We start from the raw sequence: 11,997 nt of genomic DNA, 5'->3' as shown, positions 1-11,997 counted from the left end.
TTTCAGACAGGAGGAATAGCAAGTGCAAAGCACCTAAAACAGAAGGAACTCTCCACGTTTAAGGGACAGAAATTTAAAAAGGACATTGTGGTAGGTGTTGAGTGAGGAGGGGGAAAATAGGAATACTTAAAATCAGGGGTAGGCATTGGGGGCCATGGTCAGGAGTTTGGGTTTTATACTAAGGGCAATCATATGTCATCCTGTCTTGGCCACGGTCTGGATTCTGTCCCCATCCTTGGGGTACCACCTTAGCTACTACCATTGGAAATCATTTAGATGAATGGTCCAGGGCTTCTCAACCCTTGAGGAAACAGTCAAGGGTTGGGGAAAAGAGGGTGAAAGAAGGACGTCTCTCGATCCTTCTGGGAGCCACTGCTCGCACTTCCTCTACCAGACTGCAGGTGGCACCAGGTCCCCCTGCCAGTCCTTGGAGGAACTGGCTCTGCAGTGCTCACCCAGCTGATCCACTCCGGGAACCCAGAGTCACTTCCGAAGAGACTCTTGCCCTCATTTATTCCTGTTGACTTTAGAACATATAAGAAGTTGAAAATTTTCTCAGTTCAATTTATGAATGTAACACAATATCAGAGCCTAATAAAGAGAGAAACACCTTGAAGAATACATAATTCTCACCTTATAAAAACTGCTTAAGAAAATATGAAAAGGCCAGAGCATCCTGCTCACAGTGCATGGCAGCGTAGGGCTGAAGGGTGAGGTGGGCAAGGTTTACCAGGGTTTGGGAAAAAAAATGCTAGGCAAAGATCTTGCATAAAGACCAAAACTGAAATACATTCACATGGGATTAGCTCAAGATCTGATCACCATCAGGAAGCTCACAGAATTAGTTGAATTTGGTCACAAATTAGATAAAAAAATGAAGGCTACGATAGTGAAATGAAGGAAAATGCACAGGGAACCAATAGTGATGGGAAGAAAACTAGTACTCAAAACAATAGAGTGGACCAGAAGAAAGAAAGAAAGAAAGAACCAAACAGAAAACAATGAAGAAACAAGAACTCAGAAAAATGAGGAGAGGCTTAGGAACCTCCAGGACATCTTTAAATGTTCCAGCATCTGAATTATAGGAGTACCAGAAGGAGAAGAGGAAGAGCAACAAGTGGAAAAGTTATTTGAATAATAAAGGAGAACTTCCCCAATATAGCAAAGGAAATAGACTTACAGGAAGTCCAGGAATCTCAGAGAGTCCCAAACAAGTTGGACCCAAGGAGGAATACACCAAGGCACATCATAATTACATTACCCAAGATTAAAATGAAGGAAAGAATCCTAGAAGCAGCAAGAGATAAGGAGACAGTTACCTACAAAGGAGTTCCCATCAGACTGTCAGCTGATTTCTCAAAAGAGACCTTGCAGGCAAGAAGGGGCTGGAAAGAAGTATTCCAAGTCATGAAAGGCAAGGACCTACATCCGAGATTGCTCTCTCCAGCAAAACTTCCATGTGGAATGGAAGGGCAGATAAAGGGCTACTCAGATAAGGCCAAGTTAAAGGAGTTCATCATCACCAAGCCCTTATTATATGAAATGTTAAAGGGACTTATCTAAGAAAAAGAAGATCAAAAACATGTATAGTAAAATGACAGCAAACTCACAATTATTAACAACCATACCTAAAACAAAAACAGAAACAAACTAAGCAAACAACTAGAACAGGAACAGAATCACAGAAATGGAGATTACATGGAGGGTTAGCGACAGGGAAGTGGGAGGAGAAGAGAGGGGGGAAAAGGTACAGAGAATAAGTAGCATAGGTGGTAGGTAGAAAATAGATAGGGGCAAGCCAAGAATAGGATGGGAAATGTAGAAGCCAAAGAACTTATGACACATGGACATGAACTGAAGAGGGGGAATGTGGGTGGGAGAGAGTGTGCAGGGTAGAGGGGAGTGAAGTAGGGAAATGGGACAATTGTAATAGCATAATCGATCAAATATATTTAAAGAAAAAAAATCTGATCACCAGATATCATGGAGTCTGGCAAGATGGCTTCTCCCAGGAGTGTGTAAAAGACGTGCAGATGACAGCACAAATCCTGAAGAACATGGGGACTACAGAATATGGAGCAAGAGTTATAAATCAGATGTGGGAGTTTGCCTCCCAATTTGTGACCACAATTCTAAATGTTGCAAAAATTTATTTAAGCCATGCTAAGAAAGCTATTGTTGATGCAGATGATGTGCCATTGGCAATCCATTGTTGTGCTGACCAGCTTTTAACCTGTCCTCTCCCAAGAGATTTTTTAATTTGATTTTTCAAGACAAAGAAATTAAACCCCTTTGCCATCAATCAAGCCAAATTCAAGCCCTAGATTGCCACTTGATAGATTTTTTTGGAACTTGATTTTTTTTTTAGATTTGATTCATTTTTAGACAAAGAGGAAGGGAAGGAGAAAGAGGGAGAGAAACATTGACTAGTTGCCTCTTGTACACCCCCAACTGGGGACCCAGCCTGCAACCCAGGCATGTGCTGTGACTGGGAATTGAATCAGGGACTTTTTGGTTCTCAGGCTGGCCTGCAATCCATGAGCCATACTAGCCAGGGCTCCACTTGATAGACACTGCCTGACTGCTCTAAACGATAGACTTAAGTCTTTACAAAAAAAAGGCATCTACTTCTGTGGAAAGAATAATGGTTCCATGGTTAAGTGTTGGTTCGGTCACTAGCAGACCAAGACCACTCCAGGCATACCAGCACCACAAGCCCCATCTGATTCAACTCAGGTAAGGACCCCAGTGTCCCTCCCAGGGCCAAGATTTACAACACAAATACCCACTTCAGCCCCCAGCTCTAACAGTATGAATTCCTGCAACATGAGCAGTTCAGATTGTGCCAGTTAATCCATTATTAATGGGGTCCAAAAACATTCTTATTATCACTAAATACTTCCAATGAATCATCAGACCCATTAAAAGAAAACATAAAGATGATGATGATGATGATCATGATGATGATGATGACTGAGATCATTTATAATCTAGCCTTGATGCATGTAACACGTATACTTGGTCTTGAATCCATTGTTCTGACGTTAAACATGCATGCTGGAAGTTTGGGGTTGTTTTAGAAATATTTAATGAGTAAATATAGTTGCCATACTTTTTAATTCAGATGTTGGATGTTTAAAAATAGGATTAGTAACATTTTTCATTAGCCTTAGTAAAAAAATAAAGTTGTCATACATTTAAAAAAAAAGAAGGAAGGAAAGATGGAAACTACCAAACATATTTTAGTGATTAGCAAATCCTGAAACCAAAACCAGACAAGAGCAACAGGAGAAAAATATATACATGATTCCATGTATGAACAGCAAAGCAAAACTCCTAAATAAAATGTTAACAAATTAAATTCAGCAGTGTATTGAAAGAGTAATTCATCAAGTCCAAAGAAAATTTAGTCCAGCATTGCTAAGATGGTTCAGCATTGGAATATATATCAATTTAACTTATTATATCACTGCATTAAAAATAAAAATAGTATCTTAAATTCAATACCTATTAATATAAAAGGAAAAAATCCCCCAAAGTAGGAAAAAAAAACTAAACTTGACATATTGTTTGTTTTTTAATAAAACAATGGCAAAACCTACAAGAAACGCTGTACTTAATGGTGAAACAATAATACAACCTGAACAAAGTCAGAAGAAACAAGAGGAGAATGACCTTTACCATTGTACTATTCTAAGTGTATCAGGTGTTCTGATTTGAGGTAAGAAAGAAAGCAATAAGAGATAATAAACATTATCTCTCATTAGAAATATTAGAAAAGAAGAGCCAACTTGTGCTTATTTGCAGATGACACTATTTCTTACACAGAAAAACATAAGAAAATCAATTGGCAGACTATTAGAACAAATAAGAGAATTTAGCAAGCTGACCACATATAAGATAAACACACAAAAATCAATAGCTTTTCCATATACCAGCAATAACCAATTAGACAATGTAATAGAAAATAAGATTCCATTCACAATGGTAACAAAAACTATTAACTCCCTAAAAGTAAACTAAAAACAGAATTTATTTTGGACCCTTAAGGATAGTTCAAAATTAGGAAATCCATCAACCTAATTAATAACATTGGTAAAGGCAAATTGAAAACTATACAATTATATAGCAGCTAAGGAAATTCAAGAACTGTTTCGGTAAAAAACTTTAAGTAAAGCAAGAGACAAAGGAGATTTCCTAACTATGATTGTGACGGGACGTAGCTGAACAGTAGCCATTCTTAGGTAGGAGCTGACCAGCAGCTGTTCCCAGACAGCAACCTTTCCCAGAAAAACAGTTATCTCAAGGTCATACACTAACCTTAGCTTCTGCTTCGAAGCGAAGGTTATGCTTTTAGCAGAACCGTCTATGGTTGCTTAGCAGTTGTATGCTTGCTTTTAGCAGTTGTCCCCTCCTCCTTTTTGCCTTGTAACAAGAATATAAGCAAACTCCAGCTTAAGCTTGGGGCCCAGAATTTGGAATTTATCTCCTCTGGGTCCGCATGCGTGAATAAACCCCACTTCGCAAACATGAGGCTGTCTGAGTTGTCTTTTCAGTAACATTTTGGTTCCCTGACTGGGAAACCACTCATGTGAGCAGGCTGATTACCTCTAGTGAAGGTGGCCTCGGGGCGGCTGGTGGGGCCCGGTGGTGATAAGGAGACAGGAGCCCCAATGATTTTGGGTCCTGAACATCCCGGGCTCTGCAGGCTCGGCTCTCAGACCCCTCTTCGACCCAGGCTGGTGGGGTGCGAACTGGTGGAATCTGGGAAGGCGCCAATTTGGTAAGAACCCTGGGGACCAGGAGCCCAAGACCAGGCCCACCCTTTGTGGTGGAAGGAGGGACTGATCACCCCTCAGGCCGGAAGGCCCAGGCAGGGCTCCCACAGCTCGGGCGGGTGGGAACGTAATAAACTCGGTGTGTTTGTATGAATGACTGTGTTTGTTGCTCCACGGGTGGAAGCCTACGGAGCATGAGTGAGCCCTAACCTGCGGTTCCTCAGTCTGTCACACGGCCTAACGGCTGGGAGTTTAACCCGGATTCTACACGGACAGCCTTCGCCACGACGACCTAAGTTCCCCCAGAGGGGAGAGGCCAGGCGGGCGACACGAGAGTCCCTTCCCTTGCCTGTCAGCATCGATCAGGAGGAATCATCATGCGGGGGTGGGGAGGGGGCTCTTCCACAGTTCTGGACTGTATGTTACAGAAATTCGATCGGTTTAAGGGCCAGGACCCGAGCATGGATGCGGGTCAATTAGAGACCTTTTGTTCATCTGAGTGGCCAGCTTTTGGGGTAGGCTGGCCCCCTGAAGGCACCCTGAATCTAGGCATCATACGGGCGGTCCATCTCATGGTTACAAGCAGGCCAGGTCACCCCGACCAGTTTGTTTACATCGACCGCTGGCAGGAATTAGCGCAGGACATGCCAGGGTGGCTCCAGCGCTGTGTGAAGCATTCAGTCAAGGCATCTGGCAATGGGGGAGACCCACGAAAGGCGGGCCGGCCACGCTGTACCCAAGGCTCTCAAAGCATGACCCTTTCCCAAGTGCTTGTAACCCAGGCACACCGACCTCCTATTTTTAAGGGAGATCCGGAGGAAGAGGTCCCAGAGACTCGTCCACCCCCGCATGCTCTCAGAGCTCAGGAACCCTCTCAAGCCTTAGACACCCCACCTCCTTCAGTGCCTCTGGCAGAATCAGATGCATCCTCAGCCATCTGGGGCTGCAACTACCGCTCAGGGAGACTCAGGCTCCACCGTACATGGGCTCGGATGGCACGGAGCAACCAGGTCAAACTGTGATTTATTATCAGCCATTTACCACGACTTAATTGGAAACATCATACTCCCTCCTATTCCGAAAAACCGCAGGCTCTGGTTGACCTTATGGAGTCTATCATGCAGACTCACCACCCAACTTGGTATGATTGTCGGCAGCTCCTACTTACTCTGTTCAACACAGAGGAGCGCCGACGCATCATACAAGAGGCACACCGTCACCTGGAGGCAAATGTCCTTGTGGGGACCCTAGACCCTATCCAGTGGGCCCGACTAGCAGCCTCTAAGACCCAGCCAGACTGGGACCACAACACAGAGGAAGGACGAGTGGCCCTGGCCCGTTACTGTGATGCATTACTCCATGGAATCGACCCACCAATATGTCCAAGGTGGCGAACATCACTCAAAGGCCAGACGAGTGTCCAGGCGATTTTCTTGAGCGGCTGTATGAAGCCTGCTGCATCTACACTCCTTTTGATCTGGAGAGCCCCGACAACCAGCGGATGGTCAATACAGCCTACGTGTCACAGTCGGCTTCGGACATCTGAAAGAAACCCCAGAAACTTGAGGGTTTTGCTGGGATGAATATAAGCCTGCTAGTCAAGGTTGCTAACAAGGTTTACAACAATAGGGAGGAAGTTGCCCACAGGGAGACACACAAGAGAATGGAAAAGAAGGCAGCCCTTCTGGCTACTCGGTAGCCCTCCACTGGACAAGGAAGGTGAAAGAAGAAGGGAGGGAGCAGGGCACCGGAGAATAGAGCAAGACCAGTGTGCTTACTGTAAGGAGAGAGGGCACTGGAAAAGGGAGTGCCCGAATGGGAAGAGGAAACTCCCCAAGCAAAAGGCAAAGGGAGCAGCTCCCTGTATCCTTCACTTGGATGGGCTGGACTCAGACTGAGTAAGACCAGGCTCTCTGAATGTAGGCCCCCGCAAGCCCATGGTCAAAATAAAAGTGGGGGGCCACAGCCTAACGGTCATGGTAGATACGGGCGCAGAACACGCAGTTGTAACAACTCCGGTGGCTCCACCATCAGGGGGAGAAATCACCATTATAGGGGCCACCGGATGCCCCAGTAGCCCTAAAACATTTTGCCAAGCCCCCACTGTAGAACTAGGGGGACACACCATCAGGCACGAGTTTCTCTACCTACCCGAATGCCCCGTCCCGTTATTGGGATGCGATCTACTCACAAAGCTCGGAGCGTGGGTCATCTTCCAGTCCTCTGGGGAAGCCCATCTGCAGGTACAGACCCCGAGTATCCTTGCTGTAGTCCTCCTGAGGGAGGAAGAGTACCGGCTTCACTCAGAGGACGCAGGGAACCCAAGTGAGACGGAACTGGGGCTGGGGCTGAAGGCTCAGCTATGGGAAGAATACCCTGAGGTCTGGGCTGAAGGCAACCCACCCGGATGAGCTAAAACCCAGACCCCGGTAGTCATAGAACTCAAGCCGGGGACTAAGCCCCGCCACCTGCGGCAGTAACGCCTCTCCTGAGAGGCTTGTCTGGGGATTTCCGAGGTCATCTGCAGACACCTACGGGAGGGAATACTAGTCCCATGTCAGTCCCAGTGGAATACCCCTTTTCTGCCGGTCAAGAAGCCGGATGGGAGCGGGTACTGGCCCGTCCAGGATCTGCAGGCCATCAATGATGCAGCTGTAACCCTCCACCCGGTCATCCCGAATCCATACACCCTCCTGAGCCAGCTCCCCACAACAGCAACGACGTTTACCTGCCTTTATCTGAAGGATGCCTTTTTCTGCATTCCTGTGGCACCTTTCAGCCAACCCATTTTTGCTTTCAAGTGGGAAGACCCGCACACTGCAGTCAAGACTCAATCGACCTGGACTAGACTGCCTCAGGGGTTTAAGAACTCCCCAACTTTATTTGGGGAGGCCCTAGCAAGAGACCTGAAGCCTTTTGCCAAAGGGGAGCCGGACCTGATGATTCTACAGTATGTAGACAATCTCCTCCTGGTGGCCCCATCTGGGAACGGTGCTGGGAGGGAACGTGCACGCTGCTGAAGCGCCTGGCTGAGTTAAGGTATCGGGTGTCCTGGAAAAAGGCACAGGTCTGCCAGAAACAAGCAAAATACTTAGGATTCCTCATCTCATGAGGGAAGAGGGCCCTGAGCACTGGGAGGAAGGCTGTCATAGTCCGATCCCCCCCCCCCCGCCCCCACACTCAACGGGAATTGCGGGAATTTCTTGAGGCAACTGGATTTTGCCAAATATGGATGCCAGGATTCGCCAGTATGGCAAGGCTCCTCTACCAGGCCCTGAAGGGTCTGGATACCAAGCCCCTAGAATGGGGAGAAAATGAAGAAAAAGCCTTCCAAGATACCAAGGGGCACCTCAGTGATGTTCCTGCCCTTGGACTGCCAGATCCGGGTGGCCTTTTGATCTGTATACCCATAAGAGAGACAAGGTAGCCCTTGGGGTCCTGACCCAGCCTGTCAGACCATGGCAACACCCGGTGGCTTATCTGTCTGAGCAATTGGACAATGTCGCCGCCGGCTGGCTGCCTGGTCTGAGGGCAGCCGCTGCTGCCGTGCCTCTCTTGCAAGAGGCAGACAAGGTAACTCTAGGTCAAGAAATCAGTCTCCACGTACCACACGCAGTGAACAGTCTCCTTGCCGAGCAGGGGCGTAAGTGGCTGTCAAGTCCTCGATTGACTCAGTACCAGGGCATTCTCCAGGGGAACCCAAGGGTACAAGTTAAGACCGTGAAACGAGTCAATCCGGCCACCTACTTACCAGCAGAGCTTGGAGAGCCAGACCATGACTGTCTCGAAGTAACCAAGGAGGTCCACGCCAGCCGGCCAGACCTCCGGGACCAGCCCCTGGCCTGACCTGATGTCACCTACTTTGCGGATGGGAGCAGCTATACGGTTGGGGGCAGGAGAGTCGCCGGGTACTCGGTTGTGGACAACTGCAGGATAATAGAGGCCAAAGCACTGGCAACAGGATGGTCAGCACAGAGAGCTGAACTGTGGGGGCTAATAGGGCCTTGGAGTTGAGCCAAGGCAGGAAAGTCAACATTTACACAGACTCTAAATATGCCTTTGCCACCCTCCACATTCATGGTGCTATATACCAAGAGCGAGGGTTGTTGACAGCAGAAGAAAAAGAGATAAAGAATAAACAAGAAATACTCCAGCTACTGGAAACGGTATGGGCACCGGCCGAGGTGGCTGTCACACACTGCAAAGGCCACTCTAAGCCTGATACCGCAGTCGCCCAGGGAAATCAGAAAGCAGACCAGGCTGCCAAGGCGGCGGCGCTTGGGGCAGATCAGGCAAAAATGACTGCTCCGCTGTTAGGCACCCCCGGACATTCAGGTCAGCCCAAAGGACTATGCTCCTGCCGAAGTAGAGTGGACACGCCAGGCCAGGTGTAAAAAGACCTCCGGAGGGGAGTGGAGGCTGCCGGATGGGAAAATTTACATACCACAGGGGCAAGCTAGCAATCTAGTAAGGCAGTGCCGTGCTCTCACGCACATGGGCAAGACCTCCCTAGAACATTTGCTGAAGAGGTATTTTTATTTTCCCAACCTGGCAGCACTTTGTGCTCGGAATAACGCTGTGGGGCACCCGGGGATGAGGCCGGGAATACAGCACACAGGCAGACAACCCTTTGAGGACCTACAAATAGATTTCACTGAAGTCAAACCTAGCTGAGGGTTTAAATACCTCCTGGTAATCCTGTGCACCTTCTCTGGATGGGTTGAGGCTTTCCCCACTAGGATGGAGAAAAGCCGGGAAGTCGCCCGAGCACTACTGAGGGAAATCATCCCAAGGTACGGATTGCCTCTGACCATAGGAAGTGATAACGGGCCGGCCTTCATCTCACAAGTAATCCAAGAAACAGCCAAACTCATTAACATCACGTGGAAGCTGCACACCACCTATTAACTCCAGAGGTCTGGGAAGGTAGAGCGGATGAACCGGACTCTTAAAGAAACCTTAGCTAAATTTCACCAGGAAACCGGGCTGCCCTGGACGGACTTGTTACCGCTAGCTTTGCTTAGGGTTAGAAATGCCCCTAACCCCTTGGGATATACGCCATATGAACTAGTTTTTGGGAAACCTCCCCCAGTTCTCAGCATACGAAAGGGGGGACTCGGGTTGCAAGGTGAATTAGGGCAGACAAAATATCTCCAGAAGCAAGGGGAAACTTTAGGGAAGATAAACGGGGCCGGTTTGGACCAGGACCCCTACCCTGAGGGGGGCCAGCGCACTCCTTTAAACTGGGAAGTTATATATGGGTAAAGGACTGGAAAAAGAACCACTCCAACCTGTGGGGACTGGGCCACACTTGGTATTACTAACCACCCTGACTGCCCTTAAAGTTACAGGAGTCACCCCTTGGATCCACTACAGCCGGGCCAAAGCAGCAGCAGATCCTGAGGACCTGAAGACCAAGCCTGCACCCAGACTACCCATGCTGAAGCTCCGGAGGACACCAACCAGTGGAGAAGACACTGGGGGATGGACCATTGCTCCGCAGGGTTCCTGACTATAATCGGCATCTTCTCAGGAGTATTGGGAATTGGACTAATGACTGTGACCCCAGCAGAATGGAGTCCTGGGGAGCAAATCACCCTAGGAGTAGTTTATCTCTGTTTAGTCTCTGTAATTGGATATATTGTATGCTTTGTTTGACAAATGCAGGGTCTATCTCAGCCCCAGTCTGTAAATATAGTGCCCCTGCACATAGGATTAGGCTCAGCAATGGAGTGATGACCTACCCCCTTCCAGCCGTAGCTTTCACCTCCTCCACCTCCATGCCATCAGATTGCGTTCGGCCACGGCCCCAATTCCTCTGTACTTAAGGAGGGAAATTATACCAGACTGGAATAATGGAAGGAACTGTAGGATACCAGTCCCAAAAGTGTCAGGGACATGGATACCCTGGCCAACAAGTATGTTGGAACTGTTACCACCAGCTGAGTACAATGAGCCAGACAGAGTTTGAACAGGCTAAGAAAGAGGCTGCAAGAGAAATAGCAAACCGGTTGGCCCAAGAAGCAGTCATCTACAAAGGGGCTAACCTCATGGCCTTTCAGGAGGCCCGGAGGAGGGTGAGCCTAGCAGTCCAAGTTTAGTACATGGTCCATGCCATGTATGCAGCATACCAGAATGTTACTAACTCCACAAAAGAATTCTGGGTATGTTTGCCTATAGAAGAAAAAGGGTTTCTAGGTGTTCCAGTACCTCCGAGCTGGAACAGGGCTCGTAAGCCCATAGACGCAGGTCCTACCATGATCCAAGGACCCATAGCTACCGTTGTCTTCCTAGATGCTAAGGGAATGAACTTAACCTGTTTGGTGGCAAACCGGACTGCAGAGCCGAGTAACGATGTGGGAACACTCAATCCCCAGCTCTGCTCTGGTCAATGTAATATTCCCAACAACAGCAGCCTTTGTACTGAACCTAGAATCTTCCTTCTCCGTGGGAAGGCAGCTTATAAGTGCCTGCCCCAGAATTGGACTGGGATCTGCACTGAAGTCTTCCTAGCCCCCAGTGTCAGCATCTGGACCCCTAACGAGATGAGAAAACTACTGCAACCTGAAGTAAAGGAAGCCTCCCGGTGTAAGAGAAGAGTAGGGGCCACCGTAGCTGTAGGGGCAAGTCTTGCAGTGGGGGTCGGGGCAGGAGTCGGGGCAATGGGATTGTCTGCATCCACTTACTACAAGCTGTCAGCTCAGCTGAGTGAAGATATGGACAATGTAGCCCATTCCCTGACCACCTGCAGCAGCAGATAAACTCCTTGGCTGAGGTGACCCTTCAGAATAGGATAGCTTTAAACCTCATTACTGCAGAGAAAGGTGGAACATGTATGTTCCTAGGAGAAGAATGTTGCTATTTTGTCAACCAATCCAGTATAGTAGCAAAAAAGGTAAAAGAACTAAAGGAGAACATTAGAATTCAGGCCCAAGAACTAGAGGATTGGAATTTTGGATTCAATCCACAGACATGGCTAAAGTGGATATTGCCTGTTCTGGGGCCCATCCTCATAATTCTCCTAGGCATAACTCTGGGGCCCTGCATCCTCCGGACCTTGGTCCAACACCTGGAGGCCATGGTGACTTGGAAGGCGGCCGCCAAGGTGTTAGCCTTCCAGAGGTACCAATACCAGTATCAGCAATTACAACCTTCCCCATGACGTCAGCCGCATAGCTAGGAGTATAGTGATGCTAAAGGGATAAAAGCACCTTATAGC

The 11,997-nt window shown here is 48.0% G+C and overlaps 1 pseudogene; it reads left to right on the top strand.

Moving 5' to 3' along the window:
• The first annotated feature begins 1,983 nt into the window (after window positions 1-1,983).
• LOC123832103 lies at window positions 1,984-2,989 on the top strand (annotated as a pseudogene).
• Window positions 2,990-11,997: the final 9,008 nt, after the last annotated feature.

This window comes from Phyllostomus hastatus, unplaced genomic scaffold (assembly GCF_019186645.2).
Source record: "Phyllostomus hastatus isolate PE091 unplaced genomic scaffold, TTU_PhHast_1.1 phas_scaffold_182, whole genome shotgun sequence".
In the NCBI taxonomy this organism is placed as follows: domain Eukaryota; kingdom Metazoa; phylum Chordata; class Mammalia; order Chiroptera; family Phyllostomidae; genus Phyllostomus; species Phyllostomus hastatus.
The sequence above is the reverse complement of the archived record's forward strand: the minus strand, read 5'-3'. Positions and strand labels throughout refer to the sequence as shown.